Source organism: Callorhinus ursinus, unplaced genomic scaffold (genome assembly GCF_003265705.2).
Source record: "Callorhinus ursinus isolate GAN/ISIS: 27379988/994484 unplaced genomic scaffold, GSC_fseal_2.0 scaffold17, whole genome shotgun sequence".
In the NCBI taxonomy this organism is placed as follows: domain Eukaryota; kingdom Metazoa; phylum Chordata; class Mammalia; order Carnivora; family Otariidae; genus Callorhinus; species Callorhinus ursinus.
The window spans coordinates 962,428-974,564 of record NW_027397079.1 but is presented as its reverse complement, the minus strand read 5'-3'; the positions used below and the strand labels follow the sequence as shown (position 1 = coordinate 974,564).

The 12,137-nt window shown below is 53.3% G+C and overlaps 1 protein-coding gene and 1 long non-coding RNA gene across 2 annotated transcripts in view; both read right to left on the bottom strand.

The window, feature by feature from the left end:
- DLGAP2 (DLG associated protein 2) overlaps positions 1–12,137 on the bottom strand; it is a 729,358-nt gene that overhangs the window by 543,183 nt on the left and 174,038 nt on the right. The window lies entirely within an intron of this gene.
- Positions 1,903–8,403, bottom strand: LOC141374344 (uncharacterized). The gene is made up of 6 exons (XR_012381114.1): positions 8,283–8,403; positions 7,943–8,139; positions 7,650–7,723; positions 7,513–7,570; positions 2,132–2,188; positions 1,903–2,046 (listed from the first exon to the last, which is right to left on the bottom strand). It is a non-coding gene; the product is annotated as an uncharacterized lncRNA (long non-coding RNA).

Below are 12,137 nucleotides of genomic sequence, written 5' to 3'. Positions count from 1 at the left end.
TTTTCACCAGAGGGCTTTCCAGGAAAATCCCAGCTACCCTTCCACCCCAGTTAACCCCCCGAAGCACCTGCCCACAGCAGCTCCAGCCCAGATTCTGCCGATGCCCCACCAAGGCATCCGACTGCCTCCTGGACGCAGACGAGCCATAAGCACGGCGTTAGCACCAGAACCTGGTCACCTGGGCCCGCGCCCCTGGCCACGCGGCTGGGGTTCCATTGGCCCTTGAAGGCGACACAATCCTCCCAATGGCCCAAGCAGGACCCGGAAGCCAGCCTGGGTCCCTCCTTCCCACGTGCACTGCTGGCAGCCCACCTTCCCACAACCTCCTGCCTCCCGCTCTCTGCTCCCCACGCTGGCCACCGCCAGGATCATGGGGGTCCCCAGAAGACCTCCCCATCCCTGGTCCTCCACTCACAGCTCTCGCCCAGCCCCTGCACTGAGGTCCTGGGAGCTTCCAGAAGTGTAGATCTCAGCAGAGAAGGTCTGGTGAATGACCCAGCAGGGCCCTCCTGTGCCTTTCACAGCCCAAACTCCCTACGGCAGCTGACAGGGTGACCTGGCCCACCCCAACCTCGGGCACCGCTCCACTTCTCGCCTGCCTCTGAGAGGGCTCTCCAAGTCACCAGCTTCCCGTGGGTGTAAGAGCATGGTGTGCAGTCCCAGGGCACATCCACAGCCTGAGGCCGCTGCATGGACCACCATGCCCGGCCCCAAACCGGCACTCCACCAGAATTACTGTACATGTCACAGCACACTGTTCTGTGGTCATCCTGTTGTCCAGCGCATCATATGACAAAGTCTCATGTCCTCCTGCCTTCCTACCTTCCCCAAGAAGTTCACACTTCACAAACCATAACTAAATTCTGGAAATAAGGAGACCTGACCATCACAGATGCACCTGCCCCATAAAGCAGTGTGGATGAGAATCATTTCCAGCTTCTCCAGTACAATCCTTACTTAGCTAACGTTTAAGCACAAAATGTGGATGATTTTTAATAATTTATACAATAGACATACAAAAGAGAGACGAGAGTCCCGATGTTCAATGACAACCTTTAGGATTTCAAACATAGGGAGAAATGAGGATATATTTGTTGGGTGGGGGGTAGTCACAATGTCATTTTAAAACTTGTGATTAATCTTGTGGGCATTTTCATAAATAAAATACCTACAGAATAAATACATGTGATTAGATTAACACTGAAATGTTAATTTATAAAGATTTATATATAAACGTGATGTTTTGCTTAAGAAATCTGAGCCATTAGGAGAACAACCTAAGTGTCCACCGACAGATGAATAAAGAAGAGGGGATACGTGTGTAAATATATACACGAATATGCACATATACATATACTTACTTACACACACACCCTGGAATGTTACTCAGCCATGAGAAGGAAGGAAATCCCACTTTTACCTACAACACGGATGAACCCTGAGGGCCTCCCGCTCAGTGAGATAAGCCAGACACAAAGACAAATACTGCACTTACGCCTGTATGAGAAATCTAGAAACAACACCGGTCAAAGTCCTCAACACAGGCAGTGGGAAGCGGTTGCAGGGGTGGGGGAGTGAGCACAGTTTGGCGGAAGGCCACAAACCCTCAGCTGTAGGATGAGCCCGGGCTGTAGACTTCGCTGAGACACGGTGACCGCGGTCAGGAACACTAACACATGACGAAATCCACCGAGAGACCAGATCCTAACCGTCCTCAGCACCACCAAGGGAAACGTGTTGGAAGTTGACCAACTAGACGGTGGGGTCCCCTCCACAGTGTGCGCGCGTGCTAGGTCACCGCAATGCACACGGATGTCGCTCACAGTTCTATGCCCATCATACCTTAACAAGGCTAAAGTTAAAAAAAGAGAAACCTGAATCACACCAAATATTTTATGTACATTTAATTTGTTTTCAATATTTTGATTCAAAATGACAAAATATCTAAACAGTGACAGAACTCCTTGTGTTCTTCGGCTCCTGCTGGGAGTCTTCCTCAGTCTGCAGAGTGGAGGTGAGTGCAGGAACAGTCTTCAGGGAGGTGACCTGCAACGAAAGGAAGACCCTTAGAACGATCTGCGGCAGAGCCAGTGGCTCAGACTGCAGGCAGAGGCGACAAGAGTGCACTTACCGCCGGGGTCCCGGGTGACCTCGCCCCGAGGGCACATCGGGGAAAGAGCACCGTCATCTGCAACCCAAACAGCGAAAGGTTAGCGGGGCACCATGCTTCGGGGTTCCGGCGTCGGACAGCATTCGCGGGGCCAGGAGGGATGGGAACAGCAGTGTCACCGGGACAGCGGGCTGGCGCTTGCTTGGGGCTGGTCCGCGCACAATGTGCCACCCAACCCCACGACCCCCACATGGCCTGGCCACCGCCTCCAAGCAGCTTCCATGCCGGCACCCCTCGGGACCCGAGCCTGGGCCACGAGCTATCGCACCGGTGATGGCCGCTCCCTCTGTAACGTCGGAGGCACCCACTCTGGGGACAGCCACGCCCCGCGTCCCTGTAACTCTCTGTCCTCCCCCAACCGTGTAAATTAAAACGGAGCCCAGGAGGCATGGCCCTGGCTTTAGTGCGGGAGAGGTGGCTGTGCACCAGGCAGGACTGTAACGTCAGGAGGTTCTCCAGGCTCACAGAGGTGAGTGCCTGAGGCTAGGACTCCAGCCAGCTGCCTCAGCCGAAGGGTCCCCGGCTGCACCGCAACAGCTTTCTCCGTCCCATACTCCTTACAGTGCAGGAGCCTCGCTGTCTAGGTATCCATCTTCCAACTGGAGGAGGAGTTCCTTCGGAAGGGACCGTATGCTACAAATCTCTGCCATCTCAGGGCCTGGCACACAGCACATTTAGAGTGAAGGTTTGCTAAATGGACAGGACCCTGAGAGGAAAGCACCACAAAGAGCCTGCAGACGGGGTCCGCCGCCTGCGCTGCACGGGACTCAGCAGAACTGGGCAGTGAGGCGGGGCTGAGAGCGTGCAGAGAATGGGGAGCGGGAACTGCTCCTCAGAAAGCCACCTACGCCACGACGTGAGAAGATTCCAGGAGGACCCAGCTGGGGAGCCATGCTGATGAGCCTGGGTTCTCCCCTGGAGACACAGAGCCCATGAAAACGAGAGGCGGCCTCAAGCCTATTTCCAGGTTCAGGTGATTGTAACTGCAGCTGCACATGTGTATCCACACACAGACACGTGAGTCCACGCACACATGTATGTGTAAACACACAGACGCGTACGGTAATGGCATTCCTCTGTGGATGTGCACGTGTGCACATCTGCGTGTGCGTGTGCACGTCTCTGCACGTCTGTGTGCGTGTGTGTGCATGCGCATGTCTGTGTGTGCACATGTGTGCACGTCTGTGTGTGTGCGCGTGCACATCTGTGTCCATGCACATGTGCACATGTACATGCATGGGGAGGGGAAAGAGGGGATCCCTGCATATCTGGAAAAAAGCAAAACCTTATAAAACACAGACACCTACATCACATGCATCCTGAGTTCAAATAATTGCGCAGTCATCCCAGACTGCATCCCAGGACTGCATTCCTGGCTTCGCTCTTAGCACAAGGACCCACGCTTACAGGTCAGGAAGCAGGGTCAGTCTTTAATCTCAACAATGGGGGCTTTAGGGATCATTTGGTCTAATCCCCTGAGGCGCAGGATACTGTACAGGGCTCATCTTTTTGCACAGGTGAGTTCTGGAAAAGTGCATGGTGACCTCTACCCCTCCTGCATGGGTACAGAGAACAAACCCACAGCACCGCTCCCCTCCCCATCAGGGTGTAAGAGCATGGGTCACCTTCTTGTCACTCAGTTCTACCTCAAACCCCACAGCCCCAGCAGGAGAAAGTGATTCTGTTCAAAGGCAACAGGGACCCCTGAGGCACCCATGTCTCTGTGAAGGAAGAAACCCAACACCCACAGCTGCTGTCACCAAGGGGGACCTGGCAACACGGGAGAGAAGCTCAAGAATCTCCCACAGCAGAGTCATCGTCAGCTGAGAGCTCAAGCCACAGGACCTCATCCCACCCAGGCTGGACACAAGCTGCCCCGCCTCGCCACATGGCAGCCGGATGGAGGCAAACGGAGACCAGAGGCTGGAGGTCAAGAGAAAGAGACACAACAGCCCATGGCCAACCCCATTCATAATAAGGAGCAGACAGCCAGGAATTTGCAGAGCATTTGGACAGCAACCTCTTCATGAAATCGGTAGTCTGAGCACTTGCAGATGGAAGGACTAAGCAGCATTTAAAACAGGAATGCACACACTGCCGTGGAGCAGGACGTCCCCCCGTGGTCCCGTGAGACCCAACCTCAGGGACACACGTGGCAGTGGACAAGTGGCTGGGTGCAGTTGCAGGGCCTGCTGGCAACAAAACCACAGTGCACACTGGGGGCCCTGACTAGGCCCCTGCATGGAAGAGCGGGAACCAGCCACATGCACACTTAACAGTCAACACACGACAACAACCCCACTGAGAATCTGGGTCAGTCATTTCCAACGGATCATCCTGTCGGGTCTGACGGGTCTGTGACACATGACTGCAGAGCGTAAAGCGCCCCCCAGCCTGGACGCCCCCCAGCCCCACCCAGTTACAGCCACAGAGCCCAGGCAGGTGCAAAGAACACCTTCCACCAAACTCTCACAAACGAGATTCTGCTTTATATCTTAAAATACCCTGACCTTTCTAGAAGTGAATCGGGACAGAGTTTCTGGAAAGAATCATCCAGAATTTAAAAGAACTCCTTATCTGTAAAAGCTAACATCCAGATGTGACCATTGCACTTAGGAAGTGCCCCATCTCAGACGCTCTGCTCCCCTCAGAGGGTGTCTGTCCCTCGTCCCTTGGCGTCCACGCTAAACGGTACGTCTATCAGTGACATCATGTCCTTGGAGAGCCCGAAAGGCAGCATCACACTGACACCTGGGAAGGAGCACCTGTTGCCTCGGTCCCTCAGTCGTGATGCTGGCATGTGGGGCCCTTCTCTCTGCACACCCACCACTCTCTACAGCCACTGCAGGCCTGCTCATGGGGACAACCTCCGACGTCCCCCCCACAGTGGGTTACACTTGACCACTCCTCAGGTTTGCTGATTTCAGTGGGAATGAGCGCCCCTTCTTGAAGACCTTTACTGCCAACAGGGAAGGAGCGTCTAGGTTTGCGTCAGATTCTCTGCCCCCCACCCTCCCGATGGGAAGGGGACGGGCAGTGGGGGAGGGGGAGGGCAGGGCTAGGGCACCTCGTGCCTTGTTCTGGACTCGCCTCTGCACACATGCAACCTGGCCACGTGGCAGGGACTCGGGGAGGAGGTGACCCAGGAGGCCGCATGGGGCGCACATGACAGGAAGCCGGACAGTGATGGGGCCCCACACTGCCCGTCACAAGGACAGGAAGCTGCCCACGCCGCAGGCCCCATGGTGGCACACACGGTCACACGGGGTCCCCAGTGGAAACAAACTCTCCCCCAGGAAACAAATTCTCAGAAAAATCATTTGAACTTAAGTCTCGTGGAGTCTGTAGTTGAGTTCTTACCAATTTGGGGAATTATTTTGTCTCCTTATCTCTTTTTATATCAATAAGACAGTTTTCCCAGGCCTCTGACTACTTGAGAGCAAGACCGCCAAGACAGGGCTCTGCCTGCCCACAATGTGTGGGTCTGTAATTAGGGAAAAATCGCTCTGAAAACTAGCCCGGAGAGGTTAGCTGCACTTGGCACAGCTAACCACATAGCAAACAATAACGTCTCCGCTGTCAAACAGGCGCCCCGATCGTGCTGTGTCCCCGAGACGGTTTCCGTCTTCAGGAATCAAAGTGGGCCATTTCAACTCTTCTTCCTGGAACAAACCCAAGATACAAAATACACTCTATTTTATGCCGGGTAGCTTACTGACCCCTATACACCCAAGAAAAACCAGCAATTCCACACATCAGGATCCTTCCTGCGAAGCCTGCATTCTGACCTGCTCCCAGAGCAGAGTGAATATGGAGCAGTCTATAAACGTGAGGCCACCACGGGGGAGGAATTCTAGCATAAGCCAATGCCGATTTCCGCTCTAGATCAGACACTTCCTTATCAGCTGACTCTGGCAAACCCTTTTCCACCCCTGCCTCACAACCTACCCATCTAGGAAAGGGGTAGACTAACCGTGTGCCCTTCTGCAGCAGGATTCTGGTGATCACTCTGCCTGCTCTCAGGGACCCTGACCAGCCATCACGTGAGTGAGGGATGAGGCGGTGGACACTGGCCCCACAGAGCCACGCAAACTCACTCTTCCAGCAATCCCAAGTCTGCAGACGGACTGTGTCCAGGGTCTCGAGTGTGGACCCTCAGGTCCTGCAAACCCAGAGCTGGATGCGAGCGCCGTCCTCTGAGCCTTGTGTTCTGGAAGGACTCTCCCAACCGCCAGATAACCAACCTCATCTTTGCCTAAGACAGTTTGATTGGGTTTTGGTTCCTTTTAACCCAAGGACTCCTAAGATGGGGGTATTATCAGTACAATCCCGGTTAAGGCCTACTGTGCTGGCAACAGTGGTGTTAGCACCCCCGACTCTCAAACACACGCCGATGTGGCTAACACGTCATATGGTCACAACTCCGAGACCCCCACCCGCTCTCTGACTGAGGGCAAAATAAAGGGAGATCGTGTGTGTGAAGATTTCCCAAAACTGTGGCTTGCCACATAAGGTCTTACTCCTTAGAGAAGGGACTGGAGCAATTTGCTCAGAGTAAGAAATCAGCAAACAAATTCTTGTTGATGGAGAGAAGCCCACCTTCAAGCCAGCAAGGGCCTCGGGGAGTCTGAAGACCCCCGAAACACATGTCCTTTCGGGCTCTGTTAACAATTCGTGGCCACACTCCCGCATGCCCTCTCACCTCACTTCAAAATTGGCTACTCTGGAGCCCAAAACCTTCTTAGTAACAGGATGGCCTCCATGTATTTCAAAAGCAAATAAATGAACAAGTTCACCTACTTGCAAGACCCTCCACAGAAGCTGCCCCACCATATAAATGCTTGAGTAATTGTAAATTTACTTTTTACTTGAAAATAATGCATTGACTCTACAGAAATACCTTCATTAGCCGTCACACGTTAGTATCTGTGTCTGCATCCTGGTGAACGCCTTACATGTTGACAACTGAAATACTGGGCCCAAGTTCACGAAGTGACTTGACTGCACTCCTGGAGAAGCGGTTCCCGTGTCTCCCTCCACCTCCAAGCACGCGCACAGGCTGTCCCAGGAGGGGGACCAGCAGTAGTCTGTCCCCTGTGCAGCATCGGCACGCATGCCCAAGGCCAGGGTGTCATCAGTCTATCTCATCCTGAGCCGAAGGCTGGATCACCAATCCTACATCTGTCTCTAGCTAGGCAGAAGCAGCGGGTGAGCAAATATGGCCAAAACATAAATTCTACTCATTCCTATAAATATAATCACACCAAAGCAAACTCTGAAGTAGTCAGAATCCGAAGTAAAATAAGCCACATCCCCTGCAGACACAGGGATTACTAACTCACCTTCAAACCCAGACGCGGCCTCCACCAGCAGATGAGGACAGCAAGCTGGTCTCGAACCCTGTCCACAGAGGGGAGACGTTACACTCAAGGCACAGAGAGAACTCTCTTTTACATAAGATTCTGGGCAAAAATCTTACTTTGTGGAGTTGTCCTGGGTGGTGAAACTCTGCAGGAGAGACACGCTGACCCGGGTACCATCACCTCAAACATCCTGGCACATGAGGGAGAGAGGTTTCTGAGCTCCCACAGTGAGCTGCCGCCCGTACGTACGCGTGAGGAGGCAACGTGACGCGGCATGTTTCTCGGGTAGGAAACTATAAAAGAATAACGCCTGCGTGATAGTGAGCAGTCGTAACAAGGGTGATGGGACTTACACACACTCAAATGACTTCCAAACGGGACAGCCAAGAGCATGTGTAACAGGACTGACCTGCTCAGCGGCTTCCTCCCGGGCTTCAAGAATATCCGACACCCGCGAGCGCCTCGTCCGGCTCCCCGCTGGGAGTGCCGGGCCCGCCTTCCCACCGCTCTTCGCACCAGCTATCCAGGCTGCACCAGCTTGTCCCGGTACGCGTTGCATTCCAAGGTGTGGGAAGTAAATCGCACGCAAAAAGGCACCAAAGAGTTCTTTAATGGGCAAGAAGATGAAATCTCAAATAGTGATATTTTAGCTGAAGTGACAGTTGAAATGTGTCTCCTTTGAAGTAACAAAACACTTCCAAGAATAAGGTCTAGAATACAGTAGCCAAATTAACATAAGAATTACGAACCTTGGTTAAATATCACGCGTTACTTGACGCAGGAGGCTCCGACTTGGTTGTGAGGATGAATTCACTTTGATTTCTGCCCGGAGGAACGTGTGTTTACAGCCCCATTCGTGCAGAGCGAGGCAGACAAGAACCAGGCTCCAGGCTCTCTGGCTGCTGGGGCTGCTGGCCAACCCCAGCACCGCGCTTACAGGGCAACCAAGAGCTGGTGAGCTAACCAGTGAGACACGAGCTGTGATGTCTTTCAGGAGAACTTCCCAACTTAATGCAAAATAGAACCACAGGGACATACCCTGTGGTCACATGACCTGCTCAGGTCTCCTCCTCGGTAGCCCAGTTCACTTACGCACTCTACGTCAACCTGCATCAGAGAGAAGAGAGCCCTAACCGTGTGAGCGCCTGGACCGCCTCTGCCTGCCCAGAGCAAAGTGTGGTAGCACAGAGGGGCAGTGAGGACGGGGGTCAGGCATTTCCTGTCAAAGGCCCTCGAGGAGAACGTTCTCGGCTCCAACCACCACTGTAGTAGGAAAACACCACGGGCAACACAGAGCAGTGGGTGTAGCTCCGGTACCACTTTCTTCAGCACACAGGTGGTGGGGCCGGGAGCACGGTTCGCTGGCCCTGGACTCAGGCCGCCCGAGGCTGGGACAGGTGAGCCTGTGCTGGGCAGAGACTGAGGAGAACACGTCCCCAGCAGGGGCAGGGACGCTCTCCGGCAGCTCTATGTGACACCAGTGCTCACGGGTGCCCGGTCATGGCAGAGAGGGATGGCACCAGCTGTCCGCTTCCTTGGCAGGGACTCACCAGCACGTCCCACGTCAGGGCCACTCGTGGCAGCCGTGACCGGTGTGCGGGAGCACCGCCAGAGACCTCAGCTGCAGAGTCATCAAGGCCCCACCCGCTCCCATCCTTTCTGATGCTTCTGCCCTCTCGGAGAGCCCCGTTCCTCCCATGCTCATCCCGAACGTCCTTCAGGACCCGGGTCCAGCCCCAGCCCCAGGGGTCCCACCGGGAGTTCCCTCTCGCTGGATCTCTGCCCGATCGTGGGCTCAGCCGCACGAGCCGCCACACGAGCCTCTGCGGTCCTCTCGGTTTACAAAAGGCTAAAAGGCTCTGCAGCATTCTGCCTGCAGGACTACCCATAGGCATTTAACAAATGCTTGTTCACTTTTTCACACCCATGATTTAGTTCAAAATACATACAGATAGCGCCTGGCCACCCAGAGGAAGACGATTAGTAGCATGGGTCTTTCAACAACCTGGCAATAAATCCTGGTGCACCAGAGAGAACAGGCGTCTGGGGGCCCACCAGACCTGGGGGCATCATGACTCAGTGTTTATTAGCTGCACCAAGATGGAAAACACCTTCCCTGCCCAGGCTTCTTCCTGAGTTGGAATGACACTGGCAGGGGCCTCCGCACAGTGTCAGGAGGTTAAATAAGATACACATTTTAAATCATCAGGCATCTAACAAGCACCCGACTGTTCTCCTGACCTGCACCGTGGCACGGCCGAGGGAGGCTGCGGTCACCCACTGCAGACAGGTGCTCCTGGGGGCACCGGCCTCCAGAGCCAGGGCATGTGTTGGGGCACTTTTTATCCCAAAGATATATCAGTTTTTAAAACAGGTTTCCATCAGTGTTTTCTTGTTTAATTCCAGACACAGAGGGAACTGTAAGAAGTGGGCAGATGTTTAAGCTCATCAGGGATGGAGGGCAAAGTGTGGTCAAAAGAGCAGGTCACGGGACGGCAGTTCAAGAGTCAACATCAGGAGGATGCCACAGAGCCCAGCTCGGGGCCAATCTGAGAAACCCTGCAGCGGGCGCAAGGCTGACAGGCTTGCAGGGGCTCGCCACGCCCCTGGCCCTCATTCACAGAGCCCGTGCATCAGGGCCAAGACCGTGTCTCCTCCGAAAGCCATACTTCCTGTTCTGATCCACTCCGGGAACCCACCTCGAATTCAGCATGTGTTTCCATATCCATCTACACACGAGGGACTAAAGAACAAGAGAAACCCCCTTGACAAAATACCACAAACCCCTATGGCAAAGTGGTCTGTCCCTGGCTCCCAACTCCTCCTCAGCGACTCCAACTCCCAGGGCCCCACGCTTCCAGTCACACCGGTATTCACACCCCGAGGGAAATCACACCTAAGTGCTTTATAGTTGAGATTTCTGAGGTTTCAGTCAAGTGTAACTGGGGGCTGTTAAAACAAAAAGGCTTCAAAACCCTCAGGAATTAATTTTGAAAGGAGAAAGAACAGTAAGTATGGCAGGGACCAGAGAAGGTATTTTTCTGAGGTCCCTCCAGTCACACCCCTGAGGTGGCCGCCTCCTAGCTAAGCCCCCCAACTCACTCAGATTCTTTGTAAAAATCTCATTAAGCTCCACTGAACATCTTTAACAGAAGAGGAGCTGCAGGCCGTGTGTGTGTGCACACGCACACGCATGTTTATACCTTAATAGCTGGTGATTAACCAAATGAAAGATATTCTTAAAATAATAATCTGTTGAGTATAATTCTTCAGCTCATTGATACTAACTACAAGAACAAGTGCAATGAAGCCAGAACACTCTTTTTTAATGTAAAGCAGGACCTGGAAACTTGTTTTAAAGACAAATTACATGATTATCCTTCAGTTGCATGAAATCAAGTGTGCAAAAATGCAAGTACCCTAGGGGCTTGTTAGTGACAAAGCAACATCCAGCAGTTTCCTGTAAAGCTATTTTGAGACGATAGATGGGCCTTTGCGAGTGATTATTCTCTAGTTTAGATAATAATCTCTAAAATGAGTCTCACTTTCCCTTACAAAGTGCCAGGGTTATGTAAGCAAGGGCTACACACGCCTCAAGACACAGGAGACATGGCCCGTTTTGCACACGAGGCAGGTTGACATGAACGGGGGGAGGGAGTGTGGGTTCTTTGCAATGCAAATTCCTAGCAGAATAAAACAAATCTTTGAGTGAAATCGGGGTCATGGACTCTGCTTCCTGCTGACACAGACTGTGGCTTTCCTACTCAATCCACTTCCCCTGCAGCGGCTTCAAGCTGGGGGCACATTCCACACAGAGAGCTCATGTCCTCACTTGAATTTAGACATTCCACTTCATCATTCACCCGTACGGAAAACCTCAGCACATCCATCAAGGTCTGTTTCAGGTATTAACTCCGATGACAACCAAATTTTTGACAGTTAAATCCTCCTCCAAAAGATCTACTCTGTGCTCCTTGGGTCAAGTAAGCCATTATAGAAACAGCCAGTCCTGCTCATTACCCAGTTAGCTCACACGAGGTCCCTGAAATTTCTAATAAAATAGAAACCGGGTATATTCTCGATACACATGTAGACTAGGCCTTAATTAACAGAAGGTGAATCTATTTCAGGAAGGCCAGAAGGAATGAGCGTGAGGGACAACAGGGATGGGCAGGCAGGGGATTCGGGGGCCAAGGCCCCTTGAGGAGGCAGCACACATTGTAGTGAGGATGGCCGTTGGACCAAAATGAAGAAAAGGACCCCGATGCTCAGCTGTGCAAGTCCCACGGCTGCAGCAGCCCCCCCCATGCCAACAATGCACAGTCCCTAAAATCTCATGTAAACAAAGGGGGTGAGATTACAGGCACATGCCCCTGAGAGTCTCTGGGGGGTCCAGGGACAGAATGTGAACGGCCCTCATGCACTGGGGGCCTCGGCTCCCTGCCCTCCCCTGCTCCTCACCGGTGTCCCATGGGGGAGGGAATGCTGGTTGTATGGCCCATGCTCTCGCTTATTTGGTTACCAGCACCCCTGCAAGGAAGGAATGGTATGGCCAGGCCTCCTGGGGAGGCAGCCAGGGAGCAGACCCACCTCCTGGGGAGGCA